Below are 11,608 nucleotides of genomic sequence, written 5' to 3'. Positions count from 1 at the left end.
TTTTACAGTAATTTTCGTTAGTAAATATTCATATTATTTAAATACAAAACATATAATTACAGTTCATTACATTAACAGTTCTTTATTTACATACCATAATATAGTATATTATTATTATAGATGCGACATAAATCAGTTAAAATCAATTACGTGTTGTATTCAATCGAATGAAATAATTAATTAGGCGTTTAATTATGTTTGGGAATTACTGTCAAGGCCGACAAAGCCTCTTAATCTCCGAAGCTTATTCAGAAGCTTTGAGCTTTAATTGAGTTAGGCGAATGGGAAATGACGGGTAATTTGATTCTAATCATTAATAACAGTAACATTTTTATAATTAGTCGATGAAAACTAAATAATATATAATTACATATATATATAATATTCTTAACAAGTAATGTATTTCAAATGGATATTTAAATACAAAAAAAAACATTTTCATCAAATGTTTTCTTATAGCACTAAACAAGATTTTTCTTAAATATAACTATGGCAATCGATATAGTTTATTAAGGAGTGGTAGCCCAGGGGTAAAAGAGTAAACCTTGCCATAGTAGGTCGCGGGTTCGATGCTCAGGATACAATCAATTCAAACTATGTGCATTAATTATATAGGATTGCCACTGCTTACAAAAAAGTTTTCAGAGGATAGCCAGCAGCGTCTTCTGCGTACTATACTATCAAACTGCGATCGGCAACACGCCTACCAAGCGTGGCGATTATGGGATATCCCCTCATAGATATATTGGGGAGAAGCCTTTACTTTGCAGTGGGCGTCTAAGGGCTGAAACAAAGAATCGATAAAGTCAGTGTAAATAATGACGTTTTTACATGACTCAATTCTAATTTTTGTGCTAATTTTTTTTGGATGAAATCTATAGTAAAGCCTAGTTTACTAGTGATCCTTGTGGTTAAAATGATAATTTACTTTAATCTTTGATATTATAAAAACTTTTAGTAACACGTTTCGTATAGTACATTAAAAACGCATGATCCGTTTACGGGGGGCGGCGTCCAGCCCCCTAGCCGCGGAGAACGTGGGCAATCTGAGTAAGTTATCCTAGTTCAGATTGCCGAGTGGTCCACGCTACCTTCTAAATCCACACATACGTGTAGAGCTGCCACCATGGTGCGAACGCCACTTTACCCAGTAAAATTTTTTTCACGGATCCTTCCGTTTCGGGACTTCTACGTCTGAACATCTACAGAAACACTATATATTCATACATATATTTATATATGATAGAAACACTAATATGTATATATATATATATATATATATATATATATATATATATAAATATGTATATACGTATGGATATGTATACATTAACAAACCTTTTTTATATTCACCATAGTAACCTCCTATTAGACGGCGTTATTAAAAATATTACACACACGAAGCTATAACTGTCACGTGTCAAAGTTTCAAAATTTATTTTGTGTTTTTATTTTCACAACCAAGCCACAATTTAACGGATGAAAAAAAAAACACATTACTCTTGTAAATACCTCTCGTGATATCGTGTTATGTAGGAGAAATGATTTATTGCAGAGAAGGATTCTTTCTAGTTGCGTAGGTCAGGTATGAGTAAAACTGAACGGAGGGACTTCGAGGAGAGATATACTGCTTGCTTCACCGATTTCGCGCTCAAGACTGGTGAGAACATTCTATCATCTTCCTCTTAACTACTACAACTATATGATCTAGTTTGATTTCTTCAAGTCGCACCAAAACATTTTCCGTTCACCTTAAACTAAATTTTGAATGAAATCAAAACTATTAATTTTTGTGTTTTTGAACATTTACATGTATATCTGTATAAAAAAAAGTATTTATTCATATTTTTATAGACATTATAAAACTTTGTGAAATAGTATGAGGGTACTTTTAGAGTAATAAGAGAGTATAGAAAAAAGTATCCGGCATTTTGGTAAATTTAAAAATGAAATAACTACATAATGTTATTATTGCATGTATATAATACATATCTAATATATAAAATTCTCGTGTCACGGTGTTCGAACTTGAACTCCTCCGAAACGGCTTGACCGATTTTTACCAAATTTTACATGCGTATTCAGTATGTCTGAGAACCGGCTACTATGTATTTTCCATACCCCTAAGTGATAAGGGTGGTCCACCCCTAAATTTTATTTTTAATTTTTTAGACAATTTTTTGTGGTTTTTATTTTATTATGATACAGCATACAAAAATACATACAAAGCTAAATTTTCACCCCTCTACGATCAACCCTTATCTTACATTTGTTAATTAAAAACTTTAATTTTTTTTGCAAAACAACGTTTGCGGGTTCAGCTAGTACATATATAAAAATTAATCCTTATTTCCCTTATCCATGCATAACTTGAGAAGTATCCTTTCATATTTTTTATGAGTATGGTAAAAGTTTGTAGAAGATTCTTATATATACTAAGTAATCAAAATTACACAGAAATCAAAATTACACAGAAATCAAAAAAATACCAAAAAAATGCGCGAGTCTGTAGACGTTGACGGGTTGCAAATTAATATTTTCTCTTAACAGCTGCATCAGTTAAAATCTACCGATCACAAAGTGAATATATTCATTTTAAATTTAGTAAATAATTTAAAAAGTCTCTATATTAAAATGTTTTAAAAAAATCTATTGGAGTGTGCCAAGGGGGTAAATTCTTACAGTACAAAGTGTTTTAGGACAGTTAGTAAAATATAAAAAAAACAGAAGCCATCTCCATACTAAAGGCATTTTCTTTGTCTACCTTATCATAGTATAACTCGCTTAGTGTCATGAAATATCAATCTGGTTTCATTTCAGTAACCGGCCTCTTAATCGGTAGCATGTTCGGAGGCTTCTTCCTCCGCGGCTACAGGCGGTGGCCGATGTACATCGGAGGAGGCTTAGGTTTCGGCATGGCGTACAGCAACTGCGAATACAGCCTGAACAGTTACCTGCTGTCCAAAGATCCCAAACCTTGCATCATTAAGTAAGTGTACAATCCTGATAAGTATCCAAGGTAATATAAGATATATTCTAGAGTTCAATATCAATGCAAATAAGCGTTGTACAACGATTTGCCATCTCAAATACGTAGAAGCTATAAATGCCACTGTGAAAACAATTTTCAGGTTTGACAAATAAAAAACATAAAGACACTATCAAACAATATTAGATAAATATTTAACGAGTATAATTTGGTTCAAGTTATGAATCTATAATACATCTGTTGTATCTAAAGCAATAATACAAAAAATACATATTAGGTTTCTCTGTCATATTGTGTATTCTACGGACGCCTTTTCTAAATTACCGTTGATTATTCCTTTCACTGTTACGCCTTATTTCCAAAGGAACCAAATTAGCGACAGTCTGACGACAATCGATCCTTTACGAGCCAGACAATACAGACGGGAACTAATTACGATTGTAAAAATAGAATAAAGGCCTCTAAAAAGAATGTTTTCGTCCACTAAAAATACAAGCCCACAATGTATGAGGTTGTAAATAATATATGAGATGTAATAGGGATCGATAAAGAACTCCAAAGGTGCATTGTACGGTGCAAATGAGTTGAAATAAATACCGAGTTGATGTTGTTGCGACTAGGGTTGTCACTAATTAGTTTTTTATTAATTTTAATACGATTTTTTTTCCTCAATTGATCTTAAATCTATTAAAATTGTATTATCAAAATTAAATAAATACAAACAAGTAATATATTTTAAGGTACATACTTAACAAGTAACATATTTTTAAAAGAGAAATATTTTTCTGGAACAAGAATTGTTAAATTCTAGTAAGCGAAATATTTCTTAAATGTAACAATGGTAATCGATATAATTTATTGAGGAGTGGTATCCCAGCGCTAGACGGCATGGACTAGCGATCGTAGCTCGTAAGTTTGATTCTCGGAAAACAGTATATATAATTCACTCTTACGCATTTATCAGCGGGCATGTACGGAAGTAGCTAAATATTAGTCCTTTTCTTACTTTACTAAGTCGTCAATCCACCATATATATGTAGTTAATAATTTTTTTGTATTTGTTTAAAATAAATGTTGCTAAGTATTGGCAACCCTGAAGTAGTTTTGAGGACAGTAATGTGAGCGGTCAGCGGTGAAGACGTTACTTACTCTGCGGCTCTTTCTCTGCGCGCAGCGGGACACTTTCCTGTGCCGTTTAATGCTTTGTCCTCGATATAAAGGTCAGTTACTGTTGCGTCCATACCTATTCAGACTTTTATAGTTTTTGCTCCTATATTTGTATGGGTTTGGGTGACGCCCACTTTTTCTTTATTGTTGAAAATCGCTTGTCTGTTTGCAAACCAGCCGCCTCCAGTTCCTGCCACCCACGGTGCTATTGACGGCCAAATCAGTTACACAGACGAAGTCCTAAACTTCTAAATTCTTTGTTTTATTAAACACTCCATATTGGTTAGTAGCTAAATCGTCACTTGTTCCGCTCGGAACATTTATATTTTGTTTCGTGCCGCTAGCCTTTGTGAGTCATACAGTGCGGCAAATGACTTTGATGTCGTATTTTTTTTAGTACGACCCATTTTGAAAAAGCCTGTAACTGCTTGTTTAGGAAATCAAAGTGTTGTGTTACAATGAACCCTTCTTTTATTCTTGTTCTAAAAATTGTTTTGCAAAACTTGTGCAAAAAGTATAACTGGGTGAAGTTAAATCCAAATGTTCTCCTACAAAATGTAAAAAGTTTTTTTTTCTACCGCTCGCGAGCCACATGTTCTCTGTTTGAGCATAGGCTCTTTAAATTATTATTAATAAACAAGATTTCCCTTTTCACTTTTGTGTTATATTTAAAAAAAATATTGCTCCGTGTGTATTATAAAATCTCTATTAAATTACTTAATATAAATATGAGGAAAGGAACTTTCAAGTACATACTTAATTGCGGCTCGCGAAATATTTTAAGTTTGAAAAAAGCTCTGACTATTGATAAATTTGGCCACTCTCGATCTATAACTAAGTCATCTGTTGTTGTTCTTTTGATATCTTATAGACGGACATTTGGCCGATAGATACAAGGTTGAAGTTAAAATTTTGACGTGTTTTTATAAATATTAAATTTTATCTAAAATAAATGAAAATATTAATTTTTACCTCTAAATACATAAGGGTTAACTATAATTTTAAGAAAAAACCTCTCTTTTTTGTCTCGTAGAGTATTACTACATGTTTAAAACTGTAAGAAGCCTTTGGGCAAAACTACGAAAACACTTCGCTTATTATAGTCTAATCAACGGCATTAACCTATTGGCCAGACTTAGGTTAGAGATAGAGCTTCAACAAACTTAACCTAACCTATGAAGATTTTACATAATAAACCTATTCAAGCCTTTCTACATCGTCTTTGTACATAGGGCAATCAAATGCTACGCAGTATCCTAACTATCTGCGCTCAATGAAAAAATATTGTAAACAAAACGCCCCAGCGGTACAAATAAGAACTAATAAAAAAAAAACATAATGGCGGAGTACCTCCATTTTGCATGGATCATAATAGAAATGGAACCTTTGCACGTAGCGATCACGTCTGTAAGCTATGTCGGTCAAATATATTTGTATATGTTTAAACTATGGCAGCGAAATCTTCTTATACAAAAATTTGGTAAGTAAACTTGTAATGTTGTTTAAAATCTGAATATGTCTTGAAATATTTACAATAATCACATAAATATCATCATATTACTACAATTTATACCGCAGGATGTCAAAAGTGGTCTGTACATGTGTCTAGACGTTCTATGCCGCGTTTGCGGTAAAATCTTAGAACTTCAACTGACAGATCCATAGGCCTATGTCGGTTAATTCCATTCGTCAAAGATCTTCCTTTCTATCTTTTAAAGAAATACCATTCAAGTTCTCTCCATGGCTCGTCAAGCAGCTGATAAAGCTGCTAATAAAGCCCTAAATCCCATAGACACGACAAAGTGAATATAAAACAAATATGAAAGTATTAGTCGAGTTGAACTGACTTGTTTGTGCCGATGGTCTCCAATTACAATTTGAAGAAATAAAAACTGATATTTCGATGCGAGCTTTGTTCAAATAGCTAGAGGCTGTAAACAGATTAAAAAACGTCACGTTCCATTGTCTCGTTGCGGGCGGCTATTTCGCATTCGTCGGCCGCTATTATTTGATCAAAGGTTTTGGCATTGTACCTAAAAAGTAATCTACTCTACCATTTTCGGAATGGATCTATCTATTAAGGGTTGTCACAAGAACGAACATTGCAAGTTTTTGAATTATATTTTTGGTCTTGATTTTGGTCATGATTACGTTTGTGTTAACATGGTTTGGTCGAATATGGCGCATTAGTACTTTCATAGAATCACAACAGATATTATTGATGATGTTATCATTACTTAGGCTCTTAAAGATTTATCATTAGATGGAAGTAATCAGCATTCAGCGTCTTCCGAAGACCTTGACAAGGTTGTTTGGCCACATTTATGGGTGGACGTCTTTGCTACGAGTGCCGAACCAGGACATCCACTCCAAAATCTTAAGACTCCAACGACCATCTGTTCTCGCATGTTTTTGTTCCGTTTATACATGTTACCTGCCTACTGACACATCAATAGGCTTGCTAATCAATAGGGTTGTTGACTTTTTTCTTGTACGAATCTTCCCAATCCTAATTCGTTGAGAAATCACAAGCACAGTACTCGTCATAGCTCTATGAGCGACTGTGAACTGCTTGCCAATGAGATCCAGATTGAGAAACTAGTTTCAACACTATCATTGAAACGTAGATAACATATTTTTAGTTAATTATTTAAAAAGAAAGAAATAATCATTTCTTAACCCCCATGGTATGAATTTTTTTACTGAATTATTTGTATGTTTTTAAATATGTCTACCGCGTGATTATAGATAAATTGTACGTTCAAATAGAATGTTCGAGACCTTCTGATAAAAGAGTCGGCGTTATTATATTTACTTCTATGCACGCGTGTAATTTATGTATGTGTATATTAAGTAAACTAATTTAAGAATAATATTTGTTGTGTTTGTACTACACATCAGTTATTTTATATAACGTTTCTAATATTTTGTACAATTTTTTATGGAAATTAGATTTAAAAAATACTGCTTTCAGTGCCTCTTCAATTGCAATTCCAATAAGTAAATCGTATAACCATTTGTTGTGTTTGTTATGAGCCTTGAAAACAAATTATTTATTTAATACCAGCAGATATATATAAACAGACTCACCACCAGAAGACACATAGCACTGATATCGTCTATAACTTTTCCTTAAGCACGGCAATGCTCTTTTCGAAGCGCAACCGCTCCCATCTCCCGACTCCGAGCCACACTCATGAACAGTCCAATGCCATTGGTGACTCAAACCTGTTATCAAGGGTGCCATCTTGTACGAAAAACTCACTTCCAAAGCGCACGTCATAAACGCGTGAAAAAAGAAACTTTTGTCCTTGGCTGCCTATATTCATTTTTAAACAGCAGGAGTAATATTCACTGCAAATAAAGTGACACCCTATTAAGCTTCGTGCATATAATCCGTACGTCATGGACTCCAGTTCACACAGAACAGGTTTATGCGTAGGTCTTGGACATCCTATAAGACCTGCATATCGACCTGGAACTGGCTACGACCGCTCAGATTCTAAAACAGACATTGATTAATTATTTTAACTGCTGCCCAGCTCAAAAAATCGCAGATTGAAGATGCTGCCACCTACAATACAATCACATCCGGTATAACCAAATGCCGGATTGTCCTGATTGACGTAATCAAGTTTCTAGTCCACGCGACGACAGTTAGACAAGCCATAGATACTGCATATCGTATTATCGCCGATCGATAATCAACAGATCTCATCGGAAATGAAGCCGGATATTTGACGGAGGAAGTCCCAGTAATATAAGGTGGAGTTACTGGAGTTTCTTCCGTCATTTCTTTCAGTGCTAACGTTATCCGAAGTGGCAGTAGTATTATTAACCAGGCTGTAGCAACCGACCAAGTCGAGTTCGACCTTTTGGGCGCCCATATGTGGGAATGCTCCCTTATATACTCCCTCGTGGATGCTGTTGGGCCTAGGATCGCCTACCGAAGCAATGTAACAGCTCGATGGTCTTCAATTCCGGTGACATAGTAGTAAGTAACAGCCCGATCTAAGGCTTCTCCGGGAGCCTTCGAGCTGCGCTGCCTTTAAGAGATCTCAAACTAGACGCCCTCTGCGACCTGCACCCGCGGGATATGCAAATATCATTTGGGCCACAGGGAGAGTCCAGTCCAAAAGAAAATTAAATAAGCCTTTTACTTTATATATAATGATTGAAATAAAGATAGTTCATAGGTACAGGACATAACGATACATGTTGAGTTAGATAGTTGAATTAAAAAAAAATTGAGTGAAATTTTGTAAGAACGATTATTTAATTACATCTGTTTACAGGAAGAAACCTTAAGACGTCGCTTGGTCTCGCTGATGGCGTAATAGTGATGGGGGTGCACTTAAATTAATTATGTAAACACTCGTAATGTATTAAACTATTTTTGACATAAATTTTTAGTTTTTATTGTTCCTACCGCTTTTATATATAATGAGGTTTAGTTCTTGTAACATGAAATTTATACAGCAGACTCCGTTGAGTGTTTTTAAATCCGTGATTTGGTGAGAAAGGTACACAGAGGCCCAATGTAAGGTACAGGTATCTCTCAAGGACGTCCATGGGAAGATATATCATAATCGCCACACTTGGCAGACAGTTGGCGATCGCCGTGTGATATTATGGTACGCAGTAGCCGCTGCTGCCCATTCAGCGATTATCTCATAATTAATGCAAAATTGTAAATTATACAAAATCGTATCCCGGGAATCGAATCCGCGACCTATGATCGCAATTCTGTCTTGGGTTACCACTGCTTATTGCGGGGCACTGATAATTTTTCCTAAAGTAATATTAAGTGGACCGGAAAGTACTGTCGTCTCTGTCGATATACTTTTACATAAAAACCGATTGATTTTTACCGCTATGGTATTGAAAATTTGTATACTAGATGGAAAAAGGTTGTTGATAACGAAGGTGAATATGTTGTTGATAAAAATGTATGTGAATTTAAAAAAGCGACATTACTTTCCGGTACCTCTAATATGTGTATATTTAAAGTAGAAGCAATATTCTACAGACATTAGTGTCCGTGGCTTTCTTTTAACTATTACATTTAATATTGCAATTTTTTTTTGCTTACGCTTTTGCATGTTTACTAACTCTCTTAAACTATTTCCTAACTTAAATCGTAAATTATTTTAAACTTAATTGAAATCAACTTATTGTTTTGTTTTAAATCATTTGTTGTTTTTAATTATCAATGACGTTTAAAGAGAAAGTATCCCCATTGGTTGTTGATTTTAATATTTAAATTTCATTATGTGTAATGATACATAGTATAGTAGCAGTAATTACTTTGGAAGAAGAAAGTGAAGTTCGTAGAAGTTCGTTACGTGTCGCTGTGAAGTACAAGTTGTGTGGATTAATTAATCGTAGATACCCACAGTTACGTTATTTGATCTTCTTGTTTATTGTAGAACTGAACTGATACTGAATTATATAGTAATTACTAAGGCAGTCGTGGCCGAGTGGTTAAGGCGTCTGACTCGAAATCAGATTCCCTCTGGGAGCGTAGGTTCGAATCCTACCGGCTGCGGATTTTTTAAACTTTAATTTATTAACTCTTTGCTGAATGCAACGAATTTTTAATCTTTTGATACTTGAAACTATATATTTTTGTAATTACATTATTATATTTAATTATATTATTATAATTACTTCTACATATTCTATATAGATAGAGGATTTTCACAATACTGCGAGGAGGTCATGTAAAGAAAGACAACTATGAATAAAACCTAAGGTCGAGTAGTGATAAATAGCTGTGATATTGTAATAAGAAAACATACTTTAACAGCTGGAAAGACAAAAGCAATTATAAAAATTAAAATTAAAAATATTAAACATGTTGATAATAAAAAAGAAAATAATTAAAGTGTAATTTTGTGAGAAATGTGGTGACGAATAGATGACTAAGAAGAATGTAAATAAAGATTGTAGTGTGAAAGATATTGTGAAGCAAAGAAGACAATGCGAGATCATTTGAAGGATGGAAGAAGAAAATATTGAAAAAAAAGTATTTCTTAAGCCAAGTGCCTGTCATAGATTAAGATACAGAAACGAGAAACCCCAAAAAGGGGACCATATAATAAAGAAATGAAGTAAGATAAAATACTCTAAAAATACCTCTTTTATTATTGCATTTATGTATTAAAAGTGTATTTTTGTTATGCAAAAAATTGATATAATACCTTTTGCGATAATTTGTAATATATATGCAGTGATTGAAAACGTGTTAAAGATTTAAAGGGATGAATGTATAGCTTACATACTAAGTATATATTATGTTTTAATTATAAGTATATATCGGGGTGGCCAAACTGCGGCTCGCGAGCCACATGCGGCTCTTTAAACGATTATTTTTGGCTCCGATTGACTGTCGAGTTATTTCAATAATTAAATTATATTACCTATGTAAATAATTATTATTATTATTCCACCATAACATTAGCAAAATTCAAACATCGATCATAATTAACTAACCGACATCTCACGTATTATTAGGAGTGTTGTTTTATACGTATGCCATTATATCAAACTTCATTACACATATTTTGTACTTTTCTAAAAATAATTTTAAAAGTTATGATTTTTATAAAAAACGTCCTTTTTTAAAGGTGTATTAAATAGCGGATCGCAATAAATTTCGAATTTTGAAAAATGGCTCGCCCTATCTAAGAACTTGGCCATCCTTGGTATAAATTGTGCTCATCTATACGTTTACTGAGAATCTTCGTTGATGTGTTCCTTATCTTATCACCAGAGGATATTCATCAATAACGAATATTCTGTAAACTTTTCTTGCAGTATTTCAAACTTCGATTCATCGTTCCACTAAATTTTAAGAAAATTATTGCTTTCTAAGTCCGCATGCAATATAAAACTATAGAAGGCTTACCTTCTCGCTTGATAAGAAGATAGTTCACAAGGAGAGTCAATCGATATAAGTTAAGAAAAAGCTTTCGTACTTTTGCTAAAAACCGTGTTTGACAGTTTGAGCAGCGTTTAAATTATTTTTATTTAATTAAGATTTATTTATTTTTATATAATTTGCATGTATTTCTCAAATGTATAAAAAGAAGAAACGACAGTCGTTGACCATTGCCAAAGGTAAATTTAACTAAGAACTAACTAACTTTTTTTTTAGATTAACTTAACTCGATTAACTAAAAAGGATTAACTACCTAAAAACGAAAAATTTATTTATGTGATTTTTATAGTATTCATATAATATTTTTAAATAAATTAATTAATATCATGTGTAATAAATTGAAGTATTTTTTAATATTCTATGTATTTTCCACCGCTTTATATCAGTTTATTTATTTTTAGTCGTTTTAAATAAATTATTGAGATAAAAAACGTACTATATAAAGAGATAAATAAGTTAAATATACAAAAACTAATTAACAATAAAGCTAACATACAGTGATATATTAG

At 33.1% G+C, this 11,608-nt stretch overlaps 1 non-coding gene across 1 annotated transcript; it reads left to right on the top strand.

Annotated features, from left to right (window-relative positions):
- The first annotated feature begins 9,622 nt into the window (after positions 1 to 9,622).
- On the top strand, positions 9,623 to 9,704 carry TRNAS-CGA (transfer RNA serine (anticodon CGA)). Its single transcript has one exon. It is a non-coding gene; the product is annotated as a tRNA-Ser (tRNA).
- The last annotated feature ends 1,904 nt before the right edge of the window (positions 9,705 to 11,608 follow it).

This window comes from Battus philenor, unplaced genomic scaffold (genome assembly GCF_028537555.1).
Source record: "Battus philenor isolate CCGP_79_NKW_IND1 unplaced genomic scaffold, ilBatPhil1.0.hap1 SCAF_18, whole genome shotgun sequence".
NCBI classification, from domain to species: Eukaryota; Metazoa; Arthropoda; class Insecta; order Lepidoptera; family Papilionidae; genus Battus; species Battus philenor.
Note: the sequence above shows the minus strand (reverse complement) of the source record. Positions and strands in the feature narration are given on the sequence as shown.